Genomic DNA, 9,954 nt, shown 5'->3' with positions numbered 1-9,954 from the left:
CGTAATTCTAAACCTCACCCTCACCCTAGCCCTCACCCTAACCCTAACCCGCATCCTCACCCTAAACCTCACACGAACCCTAAAATTAATACTCAATCTAAACCACACCCACACCCTAACCCTAACCCTAAACCTCACCCTATCCCTAAACCTTACATTTAACGTAATCCTCACTCTCAGCCTAACCCTCAACTTTACCCTTACTGTCACCCTCTCCCTAATATTCACACTAAACCTAACCCACATCCTAACCCTCACCCTGACCGTAACCCTAAGCATCACCCTAACCCTAAACCTCACCCACACCCTAATTTTAACACTAACCCTAACACTCACCCTCACCCTAACCCTTACTGTAACCCTAACTCTAAAACTAAACCTCACCCTAACCCTAACCCTAACACTCACCCTAACCCTAACCCTCGCCCTCACCCTCACCCTCAGCCTAAACCTAAGGCTAACCCTAAAACAAACCCTAACCCTCACACACACCCTCACCCTAACTCTAACCTTCACCCTCACCCTCACTCTCAGGCTAACCTAAGCCTAACCCTTACCCTAACCCTCACACTCACCCTAACCCTACCCTAATCCTAATCCAAACCATCACCATAACCCTCACCCTAAGCCTAACACTCACCCTAACCCTAACCCTAACACTAATCCTAATCCTAACTTTCAACCTAAACCTAACTCTAACAATAAACCTCACCCTCACCCTAACCCTAATCCTAACCCTAACCCTAACCCTATCACTAAACCTCACCCTCACTCTAGCCCTCACTCGAACCCTAATCCTAACCCTAACCTTCGTCCTATCCCTCACAGTAACCCTAATCCTAACCCTCACGTTAACCCTAACCATCACCCTCAACCTCACCCTCAGCCTAATCCCAAGCCTAACCCTAAACCTAAACCTAACCCAGACACTCAACCTCACCGTAACCCTAATCCCAACCATAACATTTACTCTAACCCTAACCCACACACTAACCCTCACCCTAACACTAACCTAACACTAACCCTAACCCTAACACTCACACTAACCCTCACCCTAAGCCTAGCTCTAAACCTAAACCTCACGCTCACCCTAACCCTAACTCTAACACTAAACCTAACCCTAAACCTCACCCTAACCCTAACCCTAAACCTCACCCTCACCCTCACCCTCAACATAAGCCAAAACCTAAAATTAACAATAAACGTAAACCTAAACCTAACCCTATCCCTAACTATAACCCTGACCCTCACCCTCACCCTCACACTAAAACTGATCCTCACCCTAACTCTAACACTAACACTAACCCTCACACTAACCCTCACCCTCACCCTAAGCCTAAACCTCACCCTACCGCTAACCTTAACCCTCAACCTCACCCTAGCCCTCACCCTAACCCTAAACCTAACCCTACACCTCATCCTAACACTCACCCTAAACCTAACCCTAACCCTCACCCTAACCCTAACCCTAACCCTCACCCTCACTCTCGGCCCAAGCCTAAGCCTAACCCTAAGCTTAAGCCTAACCCTAACCCTTACACTAACCCTCACCCTAACCCTAACACTAACACTAACGCTAAATCTAACCCAAAACCTCATCCTCACCCTAAACCTAACTCTAAACTTAACCATTAACATAAAACTCACCATAAACATAACCCTAACCCTCACACTCACAGTAACTGTAAACCTAACCCTAAACCAAACAACAACCCTAAACCTAACCCTAACCCTCATTGTAACCATAAACGTCACCCTAACCCTAACCCTCACCCTAATATTTAACCTCACCCTAACACTAACCCTAACCCTAACACTAATCCTCACACTAACCCTAAACATCACCCTAACACTAAACCTTACCCTAACCCTAAACCTCACCCTCACCCAGCCCTCACCCTAACCGTAACCCTCATCCTTAGCCTAAACCTAAAGCTAACCCTAAAACTAATCCTCAATCTTAACCTCACCCTAACCCTACCCCTAACTCTAACCCTGAACCTAACCCTAACCCTCACCCTTAACTTTATCCTCACTCTCAGCCTAAACTTCAACTTTTCCCTTACCGTTTTCCTCACATTAACCCACACCCTAACCCTAAAACTCATCCTAACCCTCACCCTGACTGTAACCCTAGGCATCACCCTAACCCTAACCCTCACCCTCACCCTCAGCCTCAGCCTAGCCCTAAGCCTAAGCCTAACCCTAAACCTAAACCTAAACCTAACCCTCACCCTAGCCCTCACCCTAACCCTAATCCTAAACCTAACCCTAACCCTAACCCTAAACCTCACACTCACCCTCAACCTAACCCAAATCATAAACTTAATCCTATCCCTAACACTAACCCTCAAACTAACCATCACCCCAGCGCTCACTCTAAGAGTAATCCTAACCCTAACCCTCATCCTAACCCTCAACTTAAACCTAACCCTAACCCACACCCTAACCCTAACACTAACCCTCACCCTCAGCCTCAGCCTAACCCTAAGCCTTACCCTAAACCTAACCCTAACTCACACACTCACACTCACCCTAACCCTAATCCTAACCCTAACCCTCACTCTAACCCTAACCCTCACACTAACCCTAACCCTAACCCTAACCTAAAACTAACCCTAACCCTAACACTCACACTAACCCTCACCCTAATCCTAGCTCTGAACCTAAACCTCACCCTCACCCTAACTCTAATTCTAACCCTAATCCAAACCCTAAACGTCACCCTAACTCTAACCCTAACAATAACCCTCACCTTCATCGAAACGGTAACCTTAACCCTAACCCTAAAAATAACCCTAAACCTAAGACTAACCCTCATTCTAACCATAACCCTCACCCTAACCCTAACCCTCATCCTAACACGTACCCTCACCCTAACACTAATCCTAACCCTAACACTAATCCTCACACTAACCCTATCCATCATCCTAACCTTAAACCTCAACCTAACCCTAATCCTCACACTCACCCTAGCCCTCACCATAACCCTAATCCTAACCCTAACCCTAATCCTAACCCTAAACCTAACCCTAACCCTAACCATCACACTAAACCTAATCCTCATCCCCACCCTCACCCTCAGCCTAACCCTAAGCTTAAGCCTAATCCCAACCCTAAACCTCACAATCACCCTCACCATAACCCTAATCCTAAATCTAACCCTAACTCTAACCCTAAACCTCAACCTAACCCTCACCCTAATCCTAACCCTAACACTAACCCTAACCCTAGCCCTCACCCTAACCCTCCACCTAAACCTAACTCTAACCCTAAACCTCACGCTCACCCTAAATCTAAACCTAACCCTAAACCTCACCCTCATCCTCACCCTCTAACCCTAACCCTAACCCTAACAATAACACTAACCCTAAACCTAACCCTAACCCTCACCCTCACCGTAACCCTAAACCTAACCCAAGCCCTCACCCTAACCGTAATCCTAACCCTAACCCTTACCCTCAGCCTCATCCTCACTGTAAACTTAACCTTAACCATAACACTAACAATAACCCTAATCCTATCCCTAATCCTAACCCTCACCCGAACCCTAACCCTAACCCTAACTCTCACCCGAACCCTAACCCTCAACTTCACAGTAACCCTAACCCTAAACCTCACCCTCATCCTCACCCTCAGCCTAAACCTAAGCCGAAGCTTAAACCTAACCCTAAACCTCACACACACCCTCACCCTAACCGTAATCCTAACACTAACCCTAACCCTAACACTCACCCTAACCCTCCCCCTAACTCTAACTCTAAACCTTAAACCGCACCCTCACCCAAACACTAACTCTAACCCTAACCCTAAACCTAAACCTCACCCTAACCCTAACCCTAAACCTCACCTTCACCCTCACCGTAACAGTAACCATAACCCTAACCATAACAATAACCCTAACCCTAACATTAACCATAACACTCACCCTAACCCTAACCCTCAACTTTACACTTGCTGTCACCTTCACCCTAACCCTCACCCTAAACCTAACCCTCATCCTAACCCTCATCCTAACCGTAACCCAAACCATCACCCTAACACTAACCCTCAACCTGACCCTCACCCTCAGACTAACACTAAGACAAACTCTAACCCTCATCCTAACCGTAACCCAACCATGACCCTAACACTAACCCTCAACTTGACCCTCACCCTCAGAATAACACTAAGCCTAACCCTAACCCTAACCATCACCCTCACCCTAAACCTAAACCAAACCCTAACCCTCATCCTAACCCTAACACAAACAATAACCATAACCCTAACCCTAACCCTCGCCCTAACACTTACTGTCACCCTAACACTAACCCTAACCGTAACACTAACCCTCACACTAACCCTAACCATCACGCTAACCCTAACACTCACCCTAACCCTAACCCTAACCCTCACCCTCACACTAGCCCTCACCCTAACCTTAACCCTCATCCTCACGCTAAACCTCACACTAACCCTAAAACTAATCTTCCACCTAAACCACACCCTCACCCTAACCCTAACACTCACCTTTACCCAAACCCAATCCTAACATTTACCCTAATCCTCACTCTCAGCCTAACCCTCAACTTTACGCTTATTGTCACCCTCACCCTAAACCTCACACTAACCCTAACCCTCATCCTAACCCTCACTCTGACCGTAAACCTAAGCATCACCCTAACCATAAACCTCACCCACACCCTAAACCTAACACTAAACCTCACACTACTGCTCACACTAACACTAAGTCTAACCCTAAACCTCACCCTCAACCTAACCCTAACCCTCACCCTCACTCTCAGCCTAACCTAACCCTAACCCTAATCCTCACACTCACCCTCACCCTAACCCTAATCCTAATCCTAACCATAAACATAACCCTCAAACTAAACCTAACACTCACAATAATCCTAAGCCTAACACAAACCCTAACCCTAACACTCACCCTAACCCTAAATCCACCAGTAAACCTCACCCTCACCATAACCCAAACCCTAAACCTCACCCTAACCCTAACCCTAAACCTCACCCTCACACTAGCTCTAACCCTAATCCTAACCCTAACCCTCATCCTAACTCTCACCCTAACCCTAATCCTAACCATCAACCTAAACCTAAGCCTTACCCTCAACCTCACCCGCAGCCTAAACATAAGCCTAACCCTAAACCTAATCCTAACCCACACACTCACCCTCAACCTAACCCTAATCCTAACCCTAACCCTATCTCTAACCCTAACCCTCACACTAACCCTCACCCTAACCCTAACCTAACACTAACCCTAAACCTAACCCTCACACTAACCCTCACCCTAAGTCTAAATCTAACACTAAACCTCACCCTCACATTAACCCTAACTCTAACCCTAATCCTAACCCTAAACCTCACACTCACCCTAAACCTAAACCTAACCCTCACCCTCACCCTAACCCTAACCCTCACCCTCACCCTCAACCTCAGCCTAACCCTAAGCCTAAGCCTAACGCTAACCCTAATCCTCACACTCACCCTCACCCTAACCCTAATCCTAACACTAACCCTAACCCTAACACTAACCCACACCCTAACCCTCCCACTAACCCTAACTCTAAACCTAAACCTCACCCTCAACCTAACCCTAACTCTAACCATAATCCTAAACCTAAACCTCAGGCTAAGCATAACCCTGATGCTCACCCTCAACCTCACTGTACCAATAATATTTACCCTAACCCTAAAAATAACACTAATCCTAACCTTAACCAACCTAACCCTATCCCTAACCCTGAACCTAACCCGAGCCCTCACCCTAACGCTACCCTTCATCCTCACCCTAAACCTCACACTAACCCTAACACTAATACTCAATCTAACCCTCACACTCACCCTAACCCTAACCTTAATCCTCACCCTAACCTTCACCCTAACCCTAATCCTCACCTTTACCCTTACTGTCACCCTCACCCTAACCCTCATCCTAACCCTGACCCTCATCCTAACCCTCAGCCTAACTGTAACTTTAACCATCACGCTGACCATAACCCTCACCCTCACCCTCACCTTCAGCCTAAACCTAAGCCTAAGCCTAACCCTAAAACTCACCCTCAACCTAGCCTTCACCCTAACCCTAATCCTAACCCTAAACCTCATCCTAACACTAACCCTAACCCTAACACTAACACTAACACTAATCCTCACACTCAACCTAACCCTAACCCTCACCCTCATGCTCGGCCTAAGCCTAAGCCTAAACCTAAGCTTAAGCCTAACCCTACCCCTACACTAACTGTCACCCTAACCCTAACACTAACACTAACGCTAACTCTAACCCTAAACCTCACCCTCACCCTAACCCTAACTCTAACCCTAACCCTAAACATAAACCTCACCCAAAACCTAACCCTAAACCTCTCCTTCACTGTAACCGTAACCCTAACCCTAACAATAACCCTAAACAAAACCCTAACCCTCATTCTAACTATAACCCTCACCCTAAACCTAAACCTCAACCTGACACTAACCCTCACCCTAACACTAAACCTAACACTAACACTAATCCTCACTATAACCCTAACCGTCACCCTAACCATAAACCTCACCCTAACCCTAACCCTCACCTTAGCCCTCACCCTAACCCTAACCCTCATCCTCACCCTAAACCTCAGACTAAACCTAAAACTAATCCTCAATCTTAACCTCACCCTCACCCTAACCCTAAACTTTACCTTAAACCTAACCCTATCCCTCAGACTTACCATAATCCTCACTCTCAGCCTAACCTTCACTTTTACCCTTACCATCACCCTGATTCTAACACTCACCCTAACCCTAACCCTCATCCTAACCAACACCCTGACTGTAACTCTAAGCATCACCGTAACCCTAAACCTCACCCTCACCCACAGCCTCAGCCTAAACCTAACCCTAAGCCTAAACCTAACCTTAACACTCACCCTCACCCTAGCCTTCACCCAAACCCTAATCCTAACCCTAACCCTAATCCTAACCGTAACTCTAACCATAACCCTAACCGTCACCCTAAACCTAATCGTCATCCCCACCCTTACTCTCAGCCTAACCCTAAGCCTAAGCCTAACCCTAACCCTAACCCTCACACTCACCCTCACCATAACCCTAATCCTCAACCTAACCTTAACCTAACCCTAAAACTCAACCTAACCCTCACCCTAACCCTAACCATAACACTTACCCTAAACCTTACTCTAACCCTAAATCTCACCCTCACCCTAAACCTAACCCTAACCCTAAACCTGACCCTCACCCTCACCCTCACCATAACTCTAACATAACTCTAACAATAACACTAACCTTAACCCTAACCCTAACCTTAAACCTCACCCTAACCCTAACCCTAAACCTCAACCTCAGCCTCACCCTCACTGTGAACTTAAACTTAACCATAACAATAACAATAACCCTAACCCTAATCCTAACCTTCACCCTCAAACTAACCCTAACTCTCACCCTAACCCTAAACCTCACCATCACAGTAACCCTAACACTAACCCTAAACCTAACCCTAATCTTAACCTCGCCATAATGCTAACTCTAAACCTCACCCTCACCCTTGCCCTCATCCTAACCCTAAACCTAACTCTAAACCTCATCCTAACCCTCACCCTAACCCTAACCCTAACCTCAACCTAACCGTAACCCTCACCTTCAACCTTACCCTCAGCGTAACCGTATGCCTAAGCCTAACCCTAACCCTAACACTCACACTCACCCTCACCCTAATCCTAACACTAACCCTAACCCTAACCCTCACCCTAACCCTCCCCCTAATCCTAAATCTAAACCTAAACCTCACCCTCAACCTAACCCTAACTCTAATCATAACCCAAAACCTAAACCTCACCCTAACCCTAACCCTAACCCTCCCCCTCCCACTCACCGTAACCATAAACCTATCCCTAACCTTAAAATAACCCTAACACTAATACTAATCCAAACCCTAACCATAACTCTCACCCTAACCCTAACCCTCACCCTAACATTTACCCTCACCCTAAAACTAACCCTAATCCGAACACTAACCCTCACCCTAAACCTAACCATCACCTTTACCCTAAACCTCAACCTAACCCTATCCCTAACCCTCACCCTCACCCTAGCCCTCACCCTAAACCTACACCTAATCCTCACCCTAAACCTCACACTAACCCTAATACTGATACTCAATCTAACCCTCACCGTCACCGTAACCCTAACCCTAATCCTCACCCTAACCCACAACTTAACTCTAGCCCTCACCTTTACCCTTACTGTCACCCTTACCCTAAACCTAACCCTAACCCTAACCCTCAGCCTAACAGTAACCCTAACCATCACCCTAAACCTAGCCCTCACCCTCACCTTCAGCTTCAGCCTAACCCTCAGCCTAAGCCTAAACCAATCACTAAACCTGACACTCACCATAGCCCTCACCCTAACATTAATCCTAACCCTAACCCTCATCCTAACCCTAAACCTAACCATAAACTAAACCAGCACTCTAAACCTAATCCTCATCCCCACACTCACCCTCAGCCTAACACTAAGCCTAAGCCTAACCCTAACCCTAAGGCTCAAACTCACCCTCACCCAAACCCTAATCCTAACACTAACCCTAAATCTAAACCTAAACCTCAACCTAACCCTCACCCTAAACCTAACACTAACCCTAACCCTCACCCTCACCTTAGTCCTCACCCTAACCCTCACACCAAACCTAACCTTCACCCTCACCCAAACCCGAACCTTAACCCTCACCCTAAACCTACACCTAAAGTTAACCCTAAACCTCACCCTAACCCTGACACTAAAATTCACAATCACCCTAGCCCTCAACCTAACTCTAATTGTAACTCTATACCTCATCCTAACCCTCACCCCAACCCTCATCCTAACCCTAAACCTAATTTTAACCCTCAAACTAAACCTAACCCTGACCCTCACCATAACCCTAACACTAATCCTCAACCTAACCCTAAACCTAACCGGAGCCCTAAACCTCACCCTAAACCTAACCCTAAACCTCACCCTCACGATAGCCCTCACACTAAACCTAATCCTAAACCTAACCCTCATCCTAACCCTCAACCTCACACTCAGCCTAACCCTAAGCCTAACCCTAACACTAACCCGAACCCTAACCCTCATACTCACATTCACCCAAACCCTAATCCTAAAACTAACCCTATCCCTAACCCTAAACCTCACCCTAAAACTCACCCTATCCCTATACCTAATATTAAGCCTAACACTAACCCTCACACTAACCCTCACCTTAACACAAACTCTAACTCTAAACCTCACCCTCACCCTAACCCTAACCCTCACCCTCACCCTCTCCCTCAGCCTATCCCTAAGCTTAAACCTAACCCAAACCCTAACAGTCACACTCACCCTAACCCTAACACTCAGCCTTACCCTAAGACTAAGCCTAAGCCTAAACCTAACACTAACCCTCATCCTAACCATAACCCTCACCCTAACCCTAACACTCACACTAACCCTAACCCTAACCCTAACCCTCACCTTCGCCCACACGCTCACCCTAACCCTAACCCTCACCCTCACCCTAAATCAAACCCTAACCCTAAGCGTCACCCAAACCCTAACCCTCACACTCACCCTCAACCTAAACCTAATCCTAAAACTAATCCTATCCCTAACCCTAGCCCTCACACTAACCCTCAACTTAGTGCTCTCCCTAAACCTTATCCTAACCCTAAACCTCAACCTAACCCTCACCCTAAGCCTAACGCTCACCCTAAACCTAATTCTAAGACTCACCCTCATGCTAGGCCTAAGCCTAAGCCTAAGCCTAACCGTAACCCTCACCTAACCTTAACCTGAACACTAACCCTAACTCTAACACTAAACATCACCCTAACCCTAATCCTAACTCTAAACCTCATCTTAACCCTAACCCTCACCCTCACACCAGCCCTCACCCTAATCCTAACATTAATCCTCATCATAACCCTC

Source organism: Dipodomys merriami, unplaced genomic scaffold (assembly GCF_024711535.1).
Source record: "Dipodomys merriami isolate MVZ:Mamm:240054 unplaced genomic scaffold, mDipMer1.0.p SCAF_95, whole genome shotgun sequence".
NCBI classification, from domain to species: Eukaryota; Metazoa; Chordata; class Mammalia; order Rodentia; family Heteromyidae; genus Dipodomys; species Dipodomys merriami.
This window is presented reverse-complemented; position numbering follows the sequence as displayed.